This window comes from Piliocolobus tephrosceles, chromosome 11, assembly GCF_002776525.5.
Source record: "Piliocolobus tephrosceles isolate RC106 chromosome 11, ASM277652v3, whole genome shotgun sequence".
Classification (NCBI taxonomy): Eukaryota; Metazoa; Chordata; class Mammalia; order Primates; family Cercopithecidae; genus Piliocolobus; species Piliocolobus tephrosceles.
Window position 1 is genome coordinate 83,647,957 of NC_045444.1, and position 18,814 is coordinate 83,666,770.

The window sequence follows — 18,814 nt, forward strand, 5'->3', positions numbered from 1 at the left end:
TTTTTGAGACGGAGTCTCGCTCTGTCACCCAGGCTGGAGTGCAGTGGCCGGATCTCAGCTCACTGCAAGCTCCGCCTCCTGGGTTTACGCCATTCTCCTGCCTCAGCCTCCGGAGTAGCTGGGACTACAGGCGCCCGCCACCTCGCCCGGCTAGTGTTTTGTATTTTTTAGTAGAGACAGGGTTTCACCGTGTTAGCCAGGATGGTCTCGATCTCCTGACCTCGTGATCTGCCCGTCTCGGCCTCCCAAGGTGCTGGGATTACAGGCTTGAGCCACCGTGCCTGGCCGCTGACACCCTGAACTTAAATCCATGAAGTATGTCAATTAAGTTATAATGATTCTAGGATTAACTGTGACACCAATATTTAACTTCATTTTTTCATAAGAAAGATATGTTGATCTGGATTTGTCTCATAAACCTTGTTAAAAGCAATTTTTAATTCCATAAATAGGGTATTTATCTTTTTTTATTTGTTTGAGACGGAGTCTCATTTGTCACCCAGGCTGAAGTGCAATGGTGTGATCTCAGCTCACTGCAACCTCCTCCTCCCAAGTTCAAGTGATTATCCTGCCTCAGCCTTCCAAGTAGCTGGGACTACAGGCCTGCACCACATACCACCACACCCGACTAAGTTTTGTATTTTTAGTCGAGACAGAGTTTCACTATTTTGGCCAGGCTGATCTTGAACTCCTGACCTCAGGTGATCCGCCGACCTTGACCTCCCAAAGTGTTGGGATTATAGGCATGAGTCACCACACCCGGCCAAATAGAGTATTTATTATTTTATTTTGGGTGGACCTCATGAGAGTCACCTATATCTTGTATAACAATTAAAAATATTTACTTAATTCTAGTTTATGTTATATAGTATTATCTCTGCCTTTTTTTGTATCAGAGGAACATGCTCATACAGTATGCTTTATGTAAAATAATTATCTGTATTCCCAGTTAGACCACATGGGGGTCAGGGACCCACTTAAGGAGGCAGTCTGTCCATTCTCAGAGCTCAAACACCGTTCTAGGGGAACCACTGCTCTCTTCGGAGCTGTCAGACAGGGACCTTTAAGTCTGCAGAAGTTTCTGCTGCCTTTTGTTCAGCTATGCCCTGCCCCTAGAGGTAGAGTCTACAGAGGCAGGCAGGCCTCCTAAAGCTGCTGTGGGCTCCACCCAGTTTGAGCTTCCTGGCCACTTTGTTTACCTACTCAAGCCTCAGCAATGGCAGACGCCCATCCATGTTTTAATCTTTATAGCTATTAATTTTTGCTTTTTTATCTTTTTTTTTTTTTTTAATCTTTAGAAAGGACACTAGAATTGGTCACTGTGTTGGTTTAGGTTGTAGGCAGCAATATTAGTTGAGTAAGTACCCCTCTCAGTTCACTTTCATTTAGATGGCTATTTTTTTTTTCACCGTACTACAAGTGGATTAGAGTTTATTAAGCAGGGGAGTGGAGGAGATGTGGCACAAATAGAAGTATGTAACATTCGGCCCTGCACGTTGGCTCACGCCTGTAATCCCAGCACTTTGGGAGTCTGAGGCGGGTGGATCACGAGGTCAGGAGATCCAGACCATCCTGGCTAACACGGTGAAGCCCCTTCTCTACTAAAAATACAAAAAATTAGTCGGGTGTAGTGGTGGGCACCTGTAGTCCCAGCTACTCAGGAGGCTGAGGCAGGAGAATGGCCTGAACCGGCGAGGCGGAGCTTGCAGTGATCCGAGATTGTGCCACTGCACTCCAGCCTGGGAGACAGAGTGAGACTCCCTCTCAAAAAAAAAAAAAAAAGTATGTAACATTCAAACAGAATCTGAAATTTTTGAAAAAATCTTTCAGTTATGATTACACAAAGGTTCACTTTCTCCCCCAAGGACACAGGGCCTCTCAAAGGAGAGGAGGGAATAAGTCCCATGGTAGGGCCTGTGGTTGCTCCTGGGTTTTGGAATGATCTCTGCGAAGCTTTCAAGGCCAGACTGTGGACTCGGGGTCGAGACTTCATAGCAGTTGCAACTAGACCCAGCAAGATGGCTGCGACTGTGAAGCCCTGCACAGAGATCCAGGTATGAGCATCATGAGTTGAGAGTGCTGGCTGTGGCCCTGGTGGAAGTAGTAGAGGCCCTAGGTGAGGGCGGCTGCCGTGCCCAGGCAACCTATGGGTACCCTCAGGTTCTCACGTGTCTTACGAAGGAGCTTTTCCTTGAAACCCTCTGGACTGCTGTAAACAGTGAGGCTAAACCCCTCAATGAATGGGGACTTCCATGGTTCAAAGGGGGCCTCCAGAGTCACAGGGCCTGGAGTCGCCTAGATGGCTATTTTTTTTTTTTTTAACCTTAACCTTTTTCTTTTCTTTTTTTTTTTTATTATACTTTAAGTTCTAGGGTACATGTGCATAACGTGCAGGTTTGTTACATATGTATACACGTGCCATGTTGGTGTGCTGCACCCATCAACTCGTCAGCACCCATCAATTCATCATTTATATCAGGTATAACTCCCCAATGCAATCCCTCCCCGCTCCCCATGATAGGCCCCAGTGTGTGATGTTCCCCTTCCCGAGTCCAAGTGAGCTCATTGTTCAGTTCCCACCTATGAGTGAGAACATGCGGTGTTTGGTTTTCTCTTCTTGTGATAGTTTGCTAAGAATGATGGTTTCCAGCTAGATGGCTATTTTTTATCACAAGCCAATATAGCTGCATTTACTGTTAACTCCGAATTTGCACAACTCATCTCTATCAGACTCTTAGGAATTTTGACATCGGGGTTTTAGATTGTGCCTTTCTGACTGTCAAGGCCCTCTAAGTCCAAGGCATCATTTCCTCTGCCAATCCTTAGGCTCTAGTGATTTGCAAGTAAACATTCAAGGCCTCACAAGTACCCTAGAGTTTATGATGTGAAAATTAGCCGGGCGTGGTGGCGTGTACCTGTAGTCCCAGCTACTCGGGAGGCTGAGGCAGGAGAATCACTTGAACCCGGGAGGCAGAGGTTGCGGTGAGCTGAGATCACACCACTGCACTCCAGCCTGGGCAACAGAGCAAGACTCTGTCTCAAAAACAAAAAGGATGCAACTGTTTGCCTCTTATCCATCTATAACCTGGAAGCCCTCTCCCCTGTCCCACGTTTCCAGACTGAACCAATGTACATCTTACATGTATTGATTGATATGTCTCCCTAAAATGTTTAAAACCAAGCTGTGCCCCAACCACCTTGGGCATGTGTCCTTAGGACCTCCTGAGGCTGGGTCATGGGCGAGTCTTTAACCTTGGCAAAATAAACTTTATAAATTGACTGAGACCTGACCGGGCACAGTGGCTCACACCTGTAACTCAGCATGGAAATAAAAAATTGTGAACCCCAAATATCTGAAGCAGGTCTCAGTCAATTTATTTATTTATTTATTTTTGGGAGAGTCTGCTCTGTAGCTCAGGCTGGAGTGCAGTGGTGCGATCTCGGCTCATTACAACATCCGCCTCCTGAGTTCAAGTGATTCTACTACCTCAGCCTTTCCAGTAGCTGGGATTAGAGGCATGCACAACCATGCCTGGCTAATTTTTGTATTTTTAGTAAAGACACGGTTTCACCATGTTGGCCAGGCTGAACTCCTGACCTCAAGGGATCTGCCTGCCTCCGCCTCTCAAAGTGCTAGGATTACAAGTTACAATTATTTTGCCAAGGTTAAAGACTCGCCCCTGACCCAGCCTCAGGAGGTCCTAACAACACGTGCCCAAGGTTGTGGGGACATAGCTTGATTTAAAACATTTTAAGGAGACGTATCAATCAACATATGTAAGATGTACATTGTTTCGGTCTGGAAAGGCGGGACAGGGAATAGGGCTTCCAGGTCATAGGTGGATAAGAAGCAAACAGTTGCATTCTGTTTTGTTTTGTTTTGGGTTTTTTTGGAGATGTAGTCTTGCTCTGTTGCCCAGGCTGGAGTGCAGTGGCGTGATCTCAGCTCACTGCAACCTCTGCCTCCTGGGCTCAAGTGATTCTCCTGCCTCAGCTTCGCGAGTAGCTGGGACTACAGGTGCACACCACCATGCCTGACTAATTTTTTTGTATTTTTAGTAGAGACGGGGTTCCACTGTGTTGGTCAGGATGGTCTTGATCTCCTGACCTTGTGATCCACCCTCCTCGGCCTCCCAAAGTGCTGGGATTACAGGAGTGAGAAACTGCGCCTGGCCTAATTTTTGTATTTTTAGTAGAGATGGGGTTTCACCATATTGGTCAGGCTGGTCTGGAACTCCTGACCTCAGGGGATCCGCCTGCCTGGGCCTCCCAAAGTGCTGGGATTACAGGTCTGAGCCACCGTGCCTGGCCTAACAGTTACATTCTTTTGAGTTGCTGATTAGCCTTTCACTGAATGCATGATTTACAGGAATAATCACTAATGCCTTAGTCTGGCTTAGTGAAATGATAAGGCAAAGGAAGCACCCAGATACGCATTTATCTCAAGGGAGCAGAGGGAGGTATGTAGCTTTTAAAAATCTTTGTAGCTATCTTATTTAGGAATAGAATGGGATGCAGGTTTGCCCCAGGCAGTTCCCAGCTTGACTTTTCTCTTTGGCTTAGTGATTTGGGGGAGATTTATTTTTCTTTCACAAAATCATTACTCAGGTACAATTAGAATGGAGCGTGAGAAAAGGCAAAGATGAATGGCTCAGAAATGTAGTAGTAGTGGTGAAAGGGAGGCCAAATAGAGGAAAACAGAGATTTCCCTTTTTCTTTTCTTTTTTCCTAACATCCCCATGGACACTGGGGAAGGAATAGATTTCTTTTAATGCAAATGTTCTGTGACCTGCAGAATAATTTTTCAACCTTGTGAGTTCTCTATTGCTAGCACCCTCCCAATGCCTGTGGCACTTTCTGTCTACCAACAAGAAGCCCTCTGTGCTCCCTGATCTTAGTCCTGACACAGCTATCTGCTGTTCTGCACACTCAGATCCTCTGCCCTGAACTTCCCCACTTCTTGAAATTGGACAATTTTAAGAACGTTAAGACACACAGCCAGGTAACGTGGCTCACTCCTGTTATCCTAGCACTTTGGGAGGACAAGGCAGGAGGATCACTTGAGCTCAGGAGTTCGAGACCAGCCTGGGCAACATGGCGAAACCCTGTCTCTACCAAAAATACAAAAATTAGCTGGGTGTGGTGGTGTGCACCTGTGGTCCCAGCTACTCGGGAGGCTGAGGTGGGAGGATTGCTTGAGCCCAGGGAAGTCAAGGCTGCAGTGAGCCATGATTGTGCCACTGCACTCCAGTTTGGGTGACAGAGGGTGACTCTATCCCCCCACTCCGCCCCCCAAAAAATTGAACAGTGTTTTGGTAATTGGTTTTTAAGAATTGAGCTCTTGGCTGGGCACGGTGGCTCACACTTGCAATCCCAGCACTTTGGGAGGCTTAGGTGGGTGGATCACGAGGTCAGGAGTTCGAGACCAGCCTGGCCAACATGGTGAAACCCTGTCTCTACTAAAAATACAAAGATTAGCTGGGCGTGGTGGTGCATGCCTATAATCCCAGCTATTCCAGAGGCTGAGACAGGAGAATCGCGTGAATCCGGGAGGTGGAGTTGCAGTGAGCTGAGATCATGCCATTGCACTCCAGCCTGGGTGACAAGAGCAAGACTCTGTCTCAAAACAAAACAAAGAATTGAGCTCTTGGCCAGGCGCGGTGGCTCACGCCTGTAATCCCAGCACTTTGGGAGGCCGAGGTGGGCAGATCACAAGGTCAGAAGATCGAGACCACGGTGAAACCCTGTCTCTACTAAAAATACCAAAAAAAAAAAAAGAAAAAAAAAAAAACTAGCCAGGCGTGGTGGCAGGCGCCTGTAGTCCCAGCTACTCAGGAGGCTGAAGCAGGAGAATGGCATAAACCCGGGAGGTGAAGCTTGCAGTGAGCCGAGATCGCGCCACTGCACTCCAGCCTGGGTGACAGAGTGAGACTCTGTCTCAAAAAAAAAATAAGAATTGAGCTCTTGTTGGTCACTTGGTTTATAATTGGCCATGGTGTCTCATCAATACAAGCTGAGTATCCTTTATCTGAAATGCTTGGGACCATGAATGTTTTGAATTTTAGATTTTTTTAAAATTTGGAATGCTTGCATATAGATAATGAGATCATCTTGGGGGTGGGACCCATGTCTACACACAAAATTAATTTATGTTTCATGTACACCTGGTATAGATAGCCTGAAGACAATTTCATAAAATATTAAAATAATTTGGTGCATGAAACAAAGTTTGTGTTAAGTACTCATATGTGGAATTTTCCACTTGTGACACCATGTTGCTCAAAAAGTTTTGGATGGCGCATTGTGGATTTTGGATTAGGGATGCTCTCAACCTTTATCACATAGTCTCTGGAATTCCTTTGAATTGAGAAAAGTTAAATCTACAAATTGTTTTCTAAATTAATGGCATTTTTGTGACTGTGACAGGGAATACTGTTGGTATATGTTATGCTATATAGCCATGTGATTTAAAATTTTAGTTTTACAGTTTTCATATTTTAGAGCCAACATATATATTTTTTACAACTCTCAATTATTTTTGGGGGCCCCTAAAAATTCAAAGGTCTTTATGAGTAAAAATGATTAGCTCATAATTTTACAGCACTCTTGGGGTTCAGAAAATGATACTTCAAAGTCTGGTGCCTTGGCATGCTGAGTTTTGTTTTTTGTTTTTTTTTTTTTTGAGACAGAGTCTCGCTCTGTTGCCCAGGCTGGTGGTTCAAATGAAAAATATCATTCGCTCAGGGAAACCTTCCTTGACTCTGAGTGTAGTAGGTTCTTCTATATGTGCTCCTGGCAAAATTTGCTTCCCTATACGAGTATTTCTATCAATGACGTATGACATAATTATTTATATAATCATTCACTTACTATTTTTCTCCTCTGATAGCCTATTGATTCCATAAGGGCAACACTGTGTCTGGCAGAGCATCTGACTGAGAGCCAATAAACATTTGTTATATAAGTGAATGGATGAGAAAGTAAACCTGAATCCTATCACAGGGATTCTACTTCAGGATGAGGCCTTTATTCAGACCCTGAGCACTGAAAACTAAAAAGCGAGGCCGGGCGCGGTGGCTCAAGCCTGTAATCCCAGCACTTTGGGAGGCCGAGATGGGTGGATCACGAGGTCAGGAGTTCGAGACCATCCTGGCTAACACGGTGAAACCCCATCGCTACTAAAAAATACAAAAAAAAAAAAAAACTAGCCGGGCAAGGTGGCGGGCGCCTGTAGTCCCAGCTACTCAGGAGGCTGAGGCAGGAGAATGGCGTAAACCCGGGAGGCGGAGCTTGCAGTGAGCTGAGATCCGGCCACTGCACTCCAGCCTCTCCAGCCTGGGTGACAGAGCGAGACTCCGTCTCAAAAAAAAAAAAAAAAAAAGAAAAAAACAAAAAAGAATTTTTTTTTTTTTTTTTTCCTCACTCTGTTACCCAGGCTGGAGTGCAGTGGTATAATCTTGGCTCACTGCACCCACCACCTTCCGGATTCGAGCTATTCTCCTGCATCAGCCTCCCAAGTAGCTGGGATTACAGGTGCGTGCCACTATGCCCAGCTAATTTTTGTATTTTCAGTAGAGATGGGATTTCACCGTGTTGGCCAGGCTAATCTCAAACTCCTGACCTCAAGTGATCTGCCTACCTCAGCCTCCCAAAGTGCTGGGATTACGGGCGTGAGCCTCCACATCCAGCCGAAAGCATTCTTAAGGTATCTCTTCCTGCTCTGTCTTTTATTGAAGACGTGTCATTTGTGGCATTTGTGCCTGTAGTGATAGCAGCATGGTCTTCTGCAGACACTTTTACAGCATGGTGTGTTCTTGGCTGCTTAGCACCCTGTCTTGGCCCTTTGGAGACCCTGTGAACTACCTAATATACCTAGCAAAGTAGTGATGAATCTTTTTACTAACCACATGGAAATAAATGTCTGTGGATATTATATTCTAATTTTAAAGATGCTTTGTATTTATTCTATTGTTTCCCCAAGCATAATCTTGTTCTCTGTATGAAAAAGAACTTTGCAAACTTAAAACCACACCTTAAAAAAAAAAAATAGTTTCCATTCATTTAGCCCCTAACCAGATGTCAGGAACTGTGTTAAACACATTCCCACATTATCTCTTTTTATCCCCAAACAACAACATTTGTTATCATCCCCAGTTCACATACAAGTAAGTCAAGCTTCCAAGTAGCTGTGCAGTGTCCATAGGATTAAGTAGCAGGGTCAGGATCAGAACTGAGTCCTTGGCTCCAAAGCTTAGCTTCCTCTTTCTGCTATGCTGCCTCTTATGGTCCTGAACACTGCTGCTACCCATCTTTGGAAACCTCCCTTCTTTTTAATTTTATTTATTTATTCATTTATTCATTTATTTGTTTTTAAGAGATGAGGGTCTTACTGTGTTGCCCTGAGCACTGTTGCTACCCATCTTTGGAAATCTCCCTTCTTTCTTCTTTTTAATATTTATTATTTATTTATTTCTTTATTTTTAAGAGATGAGGGTTTTACTATGTTGTCCAGGCTGGCCTTGAACTGCTGGGCTTAAGCAATCCTTCTGCCTCAGCCTGTTGAGTAGCTAGGACTACAGGCATGTGCCACCACACCCAGTTAATTTTTAAAAATTGTTTTGTAAAGGTGGCGTCTCACTAGGTTGCCCAAGCTGGACTCGAACTCCTGGCTCTGAGTGATCCTTCTTCCTTGGCCTCCCGCAGTGTTAGGATCACCCCACTGTTGCTAATAGGATGTTTTACTGCAGAGAAGTTTTAAATGTTTTTGTAGTCTAAGTATTTACACAGTCTTTTCCTTTATGGCTTCTGGATTTTGAATTGTGCTCTAAATATTTACTCATATATTATTTCAGTTTAAAATTTTTGAATTTTTATTTATTTTGAGATGGAGTGTTGCTCTGTCACCAGGATGGAGTACAGTGGCTCAATCACAGCTCACTGCAACCTCTGACTCCCTTGCCTAAGCCTCCTGAGTAGCTGGGATTACAGGTATGTGCCGTCATGCCCACCTAATTTTTGTAATTTTAGTAGAGACCGGGTTTCACCATGTTGGCCAGGATGGTCTCGATCTCCTGATCTCGTGATTCGCCCACCTCAGCCTCCCAAAGTGATGGGATTACAGGCGTAAGCCACTGTGCCTGTCTCAGTTCAAAAAAAATTTTTTTTTTATTGAGACAGAGTCTTGCTCTGTTGCCCCCCCCACTTAAAAAAAGAAAAAAAAAAACTTTTATATTGTTGCTGCACAAATTAAAAACATTATTTTTAATCTAAAATTGTTTTTAGAGTTGGTGTCTCACCCTGTTGCCCAGGCTGGAGTGCAGTGATGTGATCACAGCTCACTGAAGCCTTGAACACTTGGGCTCAAGCGATCCTTCCACCTCAGCCTCTCAAGTAGCTGAGACTGCAGGTGTGTGCCACCATACCTGGCTAAATATTTTTTTTTTTTTTTTTTTTTTTGGGATGGAGTTTTGCTCTTGTCACCCATTCTGGAATGCAATGGAGTGATCTCGGCTCTCTGCAACCTCTGCCTCCTGGGTTCAAGTGATTCTCCTGCCTCAGCCTCCTGAGTAGCTGAGGCATACGCCACCATGCTTGGCTAATCTTTGTATTTTTAGTAGAGACGGGGTTTCACCATGTTGGCCAGGCTGGTCTCGAACTCCTGACCTTAGGTCATCTGCCTGCCTTGGCCTCCCAAAGTGCTGGGATTACAGGCATGAGTCACTGTGCCTGGGCTTTATACTGGGCTAATTTTAAATTTTTTTGTAGAGACTGGGTCTTGCCATATTGCCTAGGCTGATCTCGAACCCCTGACCTCAAGTGATACCCCTGTCTCAGCCTCCTATGTTGCTTGGATTACAGGTGTGAACCATCATGTTATTTGATATTTGTTATTTTTATAGCTTTTTGTTATTTTTATAGCTATTTGTTATTTTTATAGCTTTTTTTTTCATTAAAAAAATTCATTTCATTGAATTCATTTGGAGGGTATTTTGGAATAAGGAGTGACCTTCATTCATTTTAACTTGGGTTCATGGAAGTAGCTCTTCACATGAAGACGTGGGAAGAAAGAGAGAAATATACATGGAATGTCAGGCTGCAGCTCTATGGTAAAGCTGGACATTTTGAAAATTGGAATCCTAACTAATACTTTTAAAGGGCCTTAAAAAAGGAAGAAAAATCTTGAGCCGTATGGTTTTCTAGAAGAACAAATTCAAAAGGATGGCATGTGGTTAAGGAACTGGTTACAGAAAAAATATGAAATGTTAAAACCCACTTTTTGTATGTGTGGATGAAATTACAGTTCTGACCTGGGAAATAAAAAGGAAATGTAAATAAAAGGCCCAGATCTGGTGTGTTTGAATTTTATGTTAATTACTGAAATTTAAAACCTGCTCTGCTTTGAGACATAAAAAATCATTTTACTAACCATATCTCTTACAATGATGTGAGTGGTTCTCTTTTTGAAACTTTAACATGTTGAAAATAACTCTTCCTGTGGATGTAGTATGTCCATTAAGGTATAAAGAAAATTATGTGTGGTGTTTTGTAGGTTTTTGCATAGCCAACAAAATAAATTCTTCCACTAGAAATCCAGGAGTCTAGGCGTAGTGGCTCACGCCTATAATCCTAACACTTTAGGAGCCCAAGGCGGAAGGACTGCTTAAGCCCAGGAGCTGGAGACCAGCCTGGGCAACATAGCAGGACCCCATCTCTACAAAAAATAAAAAAATTGGCCAAGCATTGTGGCATGCACCTGTGGTCCCAGTTACTCAGGAGGCTGATGTGGAAGGATCATTTGAATCCAGGGTGTTAAGGCTGCAGTGAACCATGACTGTGCCATTGCAGCCCAGGAGGTGGAAGTTGCAGGGAGCCAAGATTGCACCACTGCACTCCAGCCTGGGCAACACAGCGAGACCCTGTCCCACCACCCACCCCCCTCCAAAAAAAACTCCGGAATTGGACTTCATCAAAATTTTAAATTTCTGGCCAGGCACAGTGGCTCATGCCTGTAATCCTAGCACTTTGGGATGCCAAGGCGGGTGGATCACTTGAGGCCAGGAGTTCGAGACCAGTCTGGCCAACATTGCAAAACCCCATCTCCAGCAAAAGCCTAGTAAGAGCAAATATTTAGACAATAACCACTCTACTCCAGCCAAATACTGCAGAAGATCCTGTGGCCCCATCCCCACCTACACCAGCAACAGTCAAGTGGGGAGCCTAGTGTACCACCCTCAGGAGACTATAACAGGGGGCCCTAACACTCCACTAAGGTGGTGACAGAGAGGGATGAGTAAGGAACTGGGACTTTCATTCCTGCTAGTCAGTAGCAAGCCCCCCAGACCTCATGCCACAGTGTCAGAGGAGATCGTGCAGGGAGGTTTAACTTTCACCCCCACCAGAGTAATGAAGCACCCCTCTTCTCTCCATGGGGTTAATGTCAGAGGAGGCTTAATAGAGGGTCAGGACTTTCACTATTGCCAGTACCACTGAGGTGTCAATGGAGACGATAGAGAGCTAGCATGCCCACCTCTGCCTACGGTAGGGAGGAACCTTCCTCCTTTTCCCTAAGGGAGATTTTGAGTGGGAAGACTGTCAGCAGATGCTGAGTGGGAAGACAGGTCTTCCACCCCCACTTGGTAGTAAGTAGGCAGTAGGCCCCATTCCCCTGCTGGAGTGGTATCAGAAAAAGCCAAGTAACACAGAAGGCATAAATAAGACCCAGAGTCTCATAAATAATATGAAAATGCCCAGGTTTCAAAAGAAAATTACTTATGCCAAGAACCAGGAAGATGCCAAACTAAATGAATAAAGACAATAAAGAGATGCCAACACTGTCTGAGATGGCAGAGATGTTAGAATTATCTTTAAAAATTTTTAAAGCACCTATGCTAAAAATGCTTCAATAAATAATTATGAAACAAATTAAAAGACAGAAAACCTCAGCAGAGAAATAGAAGAACCAAGTGGTAATTTTAGAACTGAAAAACACAATAACCAAAATAAAAATCTCAGTGGATGAGTTCAACAGCATAATGGAGGGAACAAAAGAAATCTATAAACTAGAAGATAGAAAAATATAGAAATCACCCAATCTGGGCCGGGCGTGGTGGCTCAAGCCTGTAATCCCAGCACTTTGGGAGGCTGAGATGGGCGGATCACGAGGTCAGGAGATCAAGACCATCCTGGCTAACATGGTGAAACCCCGTCTCTACTAAAAAATACAAAAAACTAGCCAGGCGAGGTGGCGGGCGCCTGTAGTCCCAGCTACTCGGGAGGCTGAGGCGGGAGAATGGCGTGAACCCGGGAGGCGGAGCTTGCAGTGAGCTGAGATCCCGCCACTGCACTCCAGCTCAGGCGACAGAGCCAGACTCCATCTCAAAAAAAAAAAAAAAAAAAAAAAAAGAAATCACCCAATCTGTAAAACAAAGAACAAATAGACTGCTCCCAAAAAAAACCAACCACTGGGCCAGGCGCGGTGGCTCATGCCCGTTATCCCAGCACTTTGGAAGGCTGAGGTGGGTGGATCACCTGAGGTCAGGAGTTCAAGACCAGCCTGACCAACATGGAGAAACCCAATCTCTACTAAAAATACAAAATTAGCCTGGCATGGTGGCACATGCCTATAATCCCAGCTACTTGGGAGGCTGTGGCAGGACAATTGCTTGAACCCGGGAGGTGGACGTTGCAGTTAGCCGAGATTGCGCCACTGCACTCCAGCCTGGGCAACAAGGACGAAACTCCATTCCAAAACAAACAAACAAACAAACAAACAAACAAAAAACAACATACCCTCAGGACCTTGCACTATTAGAAGTTAACAAAAGAAGATCTAATATTTATGCTGTTAGAGTCATGGTGGAAGGACTGGAGAAAGGGAATATTGATGAAAAAGCACTTGAAGAACTAATGGCTAAAAACTTCCCAAATTTGGTAAGAGACATAATTTTACAGATTTGGGAAAGTAAAACAATAGTGATGGAAATCAGAACAGTGACTGCTTGTGGGTGTGGGGGTTGCGGGTGGGAGCTGGTTGACTGTAAAGGCACTCAGGGGAACTTTCTGGGGTGACAGAAATGTCCTATCTATTTGGTTGAAAGTGAACACTGGTATATACAATGGCCAAAATTAATTGAACTCTGTACACTTAAGATAGGTGTATTTTGCTGTATATAAATTGTGTCTTAATTTAAAAAATATTTATTGAGGAATTCACAGAATTGTTGGAAGAGCTAGATAATCAAGCTGAATGCTAAGCTTCCAGGAACGATGTGCACACCTACATAAGAGAACAAGCCTGTTGGTTGCACCAAGCACAGCTGCCAGGAATCCAACTGTTCAGTCTAAAACAGCAGCTCCTTTGCAGGACCACACACCCTCAACACTCAAAACTCAAATGTTTCTGCTGCCACCCTGGCCAGCAAAATGGCTGCCCTTTGTGCAGCTTTCTTCCTCTCGTGCCTCACTTGTGGACCTGAGTACTGCATCGGGGAGCCTGTGCTCTAGCTTGGGAGTATTTTCGTTCTGCAGAATGCAGAATACTTAGAATATGAGTATTTTGGGATCTGGGTAAGCAGAACTCATCAAGCTCAAGATTCCCCAAACATGGCACACATATTTAAAAGTCACAGGTCAGCCAGAAAACCTGACACGTGTGTATTAGTCTGTCCTTGCATTGCTATAAAGAAATACCTGAGACTAGGTAATTCATAAAGAAAGGGGGATTAATTAGCTCACAGTTCTGCAGGCTATACAAGAAGTATGGGCTGGCATCTGCTCAGCTTCTGGGGAAGCATCAGGAAACTTTCAATCATAGAAGAGGGCAAAGGGGAAGAAGGCACCTCTTACATGGCTGAAGCAGGAGCAGGTGGGGTGGTGCTACACACTTTCAAAACAACCACATCTCAGCCGGGTGTAGTGGCTCACACCTATAATCCCAACACTTTGGAAGACTGAGGCAGGCAGATCACAAGGTCAGGAGTTTGAGACCAGCCTGGCCAATATGGTGAAACCCCGTCTCTACTAAAAAAACAAAAATTACCTGGGCATGGTGGTGGGCACCTATAGTCCCAGCTACTCAGGAGGCTGAGGCAGGAGAATCACTTGAACCCAGGAGCAGAAGGTTGCAGTGAGCCAAGATCGCGCCACTGCACTCCAGCTCTGGCAACAGAGGGAGACTCCATCAAACAAACAAACAAACAAACAAACAAACAAAACCACATCTCATGCTAATTCACTCACTCACTGTCAAGAGAATAGCACCCAGGGATGATGCCAAACCACTAGAAACCTCCCCCATGATCAATCACCTCCCACCCGGCCCCACTCCAACACTGGGGATTACAATTCAACACGACATTTGGGCAGAGACACGGATGCAAACCATATCAACACATTTATTACAAATAATGACCTTCAATCAGGTTTGCTTTAAAGAAAAAGCAAACTCATGACCTAGAAGGTCTTGGTCCTCGGTCTCGTTTAGGGTATGACACATGGTGTCATGGCTAGATAAGGCTTGTCTTCACCAATTTGGTTAAGGATCCTGTTGGTTACACCATGTTAGGACCATTAAGGATATTAAAAATGCTTGCAGCCATAAAAAAGAATGAGTTCATGTCCTTTGCAGGGACATGGATGAAGCTGGAAATCATCCTCCTCAACAAACTAACACAGGAACAGAAAACCAAACACCACCATGTTCTCACTCATAAGTGGGAGTTGAACAATAACACATGGACACAGAGAGGGGAACATCACACACCAGAGCCTGTCGGGGGTGGGGGCAAGGGGAGGGAGAGCATTAGGACAAACACCTAATGCATGTGAGGCTTGAAACCTAGATGATGGGTTGATTGATAAGTGCAGCAAACCACCATGGCACATGTATATCTATGTAACAAACCTGCATCTTCTGCACATGTAACTTAAAGTAAAATAAAAAATAGGCCAGCCACGGTGGCTCATGCCTGTAATCCCAGCACTTTGGGAGGCTTAGGTGGGTGGATCATGAGGCCAAGAGATCGAGACCATCCTGGCTAACAAGGTGAAAGCCTATCTCTACTAAAAATACAAAAAATTAGCTGGGTGTGGTGGCGAGCACCTGTAGTCTCAGCTACTCGGGAGGCTGCGGCAGGGGAATCGATTGAAACTGAGAGGCGGAGGTTGCAGTAAGCCGAGATCGCACCTCTGCACTCCAGCCTGGGTCACAGAGCGAGACTCCATCTCAAAAAATGATAAATAAATAAATAATTTATAAAGTATTTGTACTAAATCCTGTAAAATTTGCAGAATAAAAAGATGTCAAGGCCCAGCATGGTGGCATCATCCCTTGGTGCTGTTCTCATGACAGTGAGTGAGTGAATTAGCATGAGATGTGGTTGTTTGTTTTTTGAGATGGAGTCTCCCTCTGTTGCCCGAGCTGGAGTGCAGTGGTGCGATCTTGGCTCACTACTGCAACCTTCTGCTCCTGGGCTCAAGCGATTCTCCCACCTCAGCCTCCTGAGTAGCTGGGACCACAGGCACCAGCGACCATGCCCAGCTAATTTTTGTATTTGTTGTAGAACAAAAGTCTGGAACTCCTGGCCTCAAGTGATCCGTCCTCCTCAGCCTTCCAGAGTGCTGAGATTACAGGTGTGAGTGACCGCGCCTGGCCTCCAGATATCTTTTGAAATAAACTCCTTTATTGGTCTGGGTTCGGTGGCTCATGCCTCTAATCCCAGCACTTTGGGAGGCCAAGGTGGGAGGGATTGCTTGAGCCCAGGAGTTCAAGATCAGCCTGGGCAACATGATGAAACCCTGTCTCTATAAAAAATACAAAAATTAGCTGGGTGTGGTGGGATATGCCTGTAGTACCAGCTACTCGGTAGGCTGAGGTAGGAGGATCACTTGAGCCCAGCATGATTGAGGCTGCAATGAGCGATGATAATGCCACTGTACTCCAACCTGGGTGACAGAGTGAGACTCTGTCTGAAAAAAACAAAAAATAACAGAAACAAAAAACCCACAAAAAACCAAAACAACAAAAACTCCTTTATTGCTAAATAAGCCAAGTTAAGTTCTATTGCTTACAGGTAATAATGTGGCTTATGTAAGCCTTCAAAAACTCACCTTGGCTGGGCGTGGTGGCCCATACCTGTAATCCCAGCACTGTGGGAGGGCAAGGCAGGGGGATCGCTTGAGGCCAGGAGTTCAAAACCAGCCTGGCCAACATGGTGAAACCCTACTTGACTAAAAATAGAAAAATTAGCTGGGTGTGGTGGTGTGAACCTGTAGTCCCAGCTACTCGGGAGGCTGAGGTGGGGAAATTTCGCTTGAACCCAAGAGACAGAGGCTGCAGTGAGTGAGCTGAGATCACGCCACTGTACCCCACCCTGGGCAGCAGAGTGTGACTCTGTTACAAACAAACAAACAAAAAACTCACCTTGATACTTATACATTTATTTATTTATTTATTTTGAGATGGAGTCTTGCTCTGTCGCCCGGGCTGGAGTGCAGTGGCCGGATCTCAGCTCACTGCAAGCTCCGCCTCCCAGGTTTACGCCATTCTCCTGCCTCAGCCTCCTGTGTAGCTGGGACTACAGGCGCCCGTCACCTCAACCAGCTAGTTTTTTTTTTTTTTTTTTTTGTATTTTTTAGTAGAGACGGGGTTTCACCATGTTAGCCAGGATGGTCTCGATCTCCTGACCTCATGATCCACCCGTCTCAGCCTCCTAAAGTGCTGGGATTACAGGCTTGAGCCACCGCACCCGGCCACATTTATCTTACACATAAATTATTTATTTATTTCCTCTATTGATTTAATTACTTGGTATTTTTACATACAATAATTTGAATGCTCAAAACATTTTTAGAACCCATTTTTTGCAGTCGTCTTCACCAAAACTTTTTAAGAATCTCACCAAAACTAAGGCTCATTATTTTACAGTTTTGCCTAATTTTCTGCCACAAACACCATCTCAGAACTTAAGCATCTGACAGACCTGGTTCTGCAAACTTTGCACTATTGCATAAAAAAAATTCATTCTCAAGGGATGATAGATTACCAGCAAATGTTATTTAAATTGATATGTTACAAGTTCTGATGAGTAACATTTAGCTAGTTTTTCTATGTATCCACTAGTAAATTTTTATATAATGTGTGCTTAGTTATATACTGTCCCCATTGTTAGCAATTTCACTTCATTTGATTCTCTATCTGAATTTACTCTTTCCATACAGTACTACTCTGGGGCTCTGAAGAGTTAAGAGAAAGAAATCCTCTTTAGCCATATGGGGAGGGAAAGAGCCACAGTCCTTCCAGCCAGGAAGGAGTGGTGGTGAGGAATCAATAACAGGCAAGAGTAGGAAAACAGGACAGCCGCTCCGGCGCTCCAGAATGAAACAAATGAAAATGCATCTGTTACATTTATATTCAAATAGAGAAACACCTGCTCCTGATAACACAAACGATTTGGAGACAGTTGTGATTTGAATAGACTGTAGCTCTGTCTCCTGCTTCTCCTTCTGCTAAAAGCCCTAGAATCTCTCAAAGAGGGTGACCTTTCCTTTTCTCTTTCACTGAAATGAATTGTAGTGGCACTGACAGAGCTGATTTCCCTGGTGATGAGGTAGGTGTTAAATGTGTCCATGAAAGATAACAGGGTGATACTCAATCCAAAGGGGATGGAATTAACATTTGGTTATTGAAAACGAAGATGAAAATGCCATAGATACTACACCAAGGGGAATGACAGATCTTCACCGGACATCTGGGATCTTGATACGTTTCATTATAACTTATAGGTTTAAAAAATTCACGTGCCAGAACCCCTAAGGAAATCTATAGTGTTATAAAAAGAACTGAATATACAATTGGCAGATAATGATAAGATTAGACACATTTAACTCCTTAGGCATAGAGAGCCTAAGCTTTGTTCCTTTTTTTAAAAGAATAGGCTCAGAGCTGTTTACGCATATTTAACATGCTCTAGAACCACTTGGTCATAAATTATTCACTATCATGGCTGGGCGCAGTGGCTCACGCCTGTAATCCCAGCACTTTGGGAGGCCGGGGAAGGCAGATCACGAGGTCAGGAGATCGAGACCATCCTGGCTAACACGGTGAAACCCCGTCTCTACTAAAAATACAAAAGATGAGCCGGGCGTGCAGGGTGGATGCCTGTAGTCCCGGCTACTCCGGAGGCTGAGGCAGGAGAATGGCATGAACCTGGGAGGCGGAGCTTGCAGTGAGCCGAGATCGTGCCACTGCACTCCAGCCTGGGCGACAGAGTGAGACTCTGTCTCAAAAAAAAAAAAAAAAAAAAAAAAAAAAAAAAAAAAATTATTCACTATCATACAAATTCATCAAGTAACTTAAGGGTAATATTATGTTGGAGCAAATGCTTCTAAAACAAGTTTTGAGGATATGACAGACTAGTAAGTTTATTTAATAAAAGTTAGTTTAATAAGAAATAACTCAGATTAAAAATAAACTGAGAGGGGAGAGGAGAAAAAAATACACTGAGAAAGTATGCTTACGGCCGGGCGCGGTGGCTCAAGCCTGTAATCCCAGCACTTTGGGAGGCCGAGACGGGCGGATCACGAGGTCAGGAGATCGAGACCCTCCTGGCTAACACGATGAAACCCCGTCTCTACTAAAAATACAAAAAATTAGCCGGGCGAGGTGGTGGGCGCCTGTGGTCCCAGCCACTCGGGAGGCTGAGGCAGGAGAATGGCGTGAACCCGGGAGGCAGAGGTTGCGGTGAGCTGAGATCCGGCCACTGCACTCTAGCCTGGGCGACAGAGCAAGACTCCGTCTCAAAAAAAAAAAAAAAAA

At 44.6% G+C, this 18,814-nt stretch overlaps 1 pseudogene; it reads right to left on the reverse strand.

The window, feature by feature from the left end:
* LOC111545583 overlaps window positions 1–8,420 on the reverse strand; it is a 12,535-nt pseudogene extending 4,115 nt beyond the window's left edge.
* Between the last annotated feature and the right edge of the window lie 10,394 nt (window positions 8,421–18,814).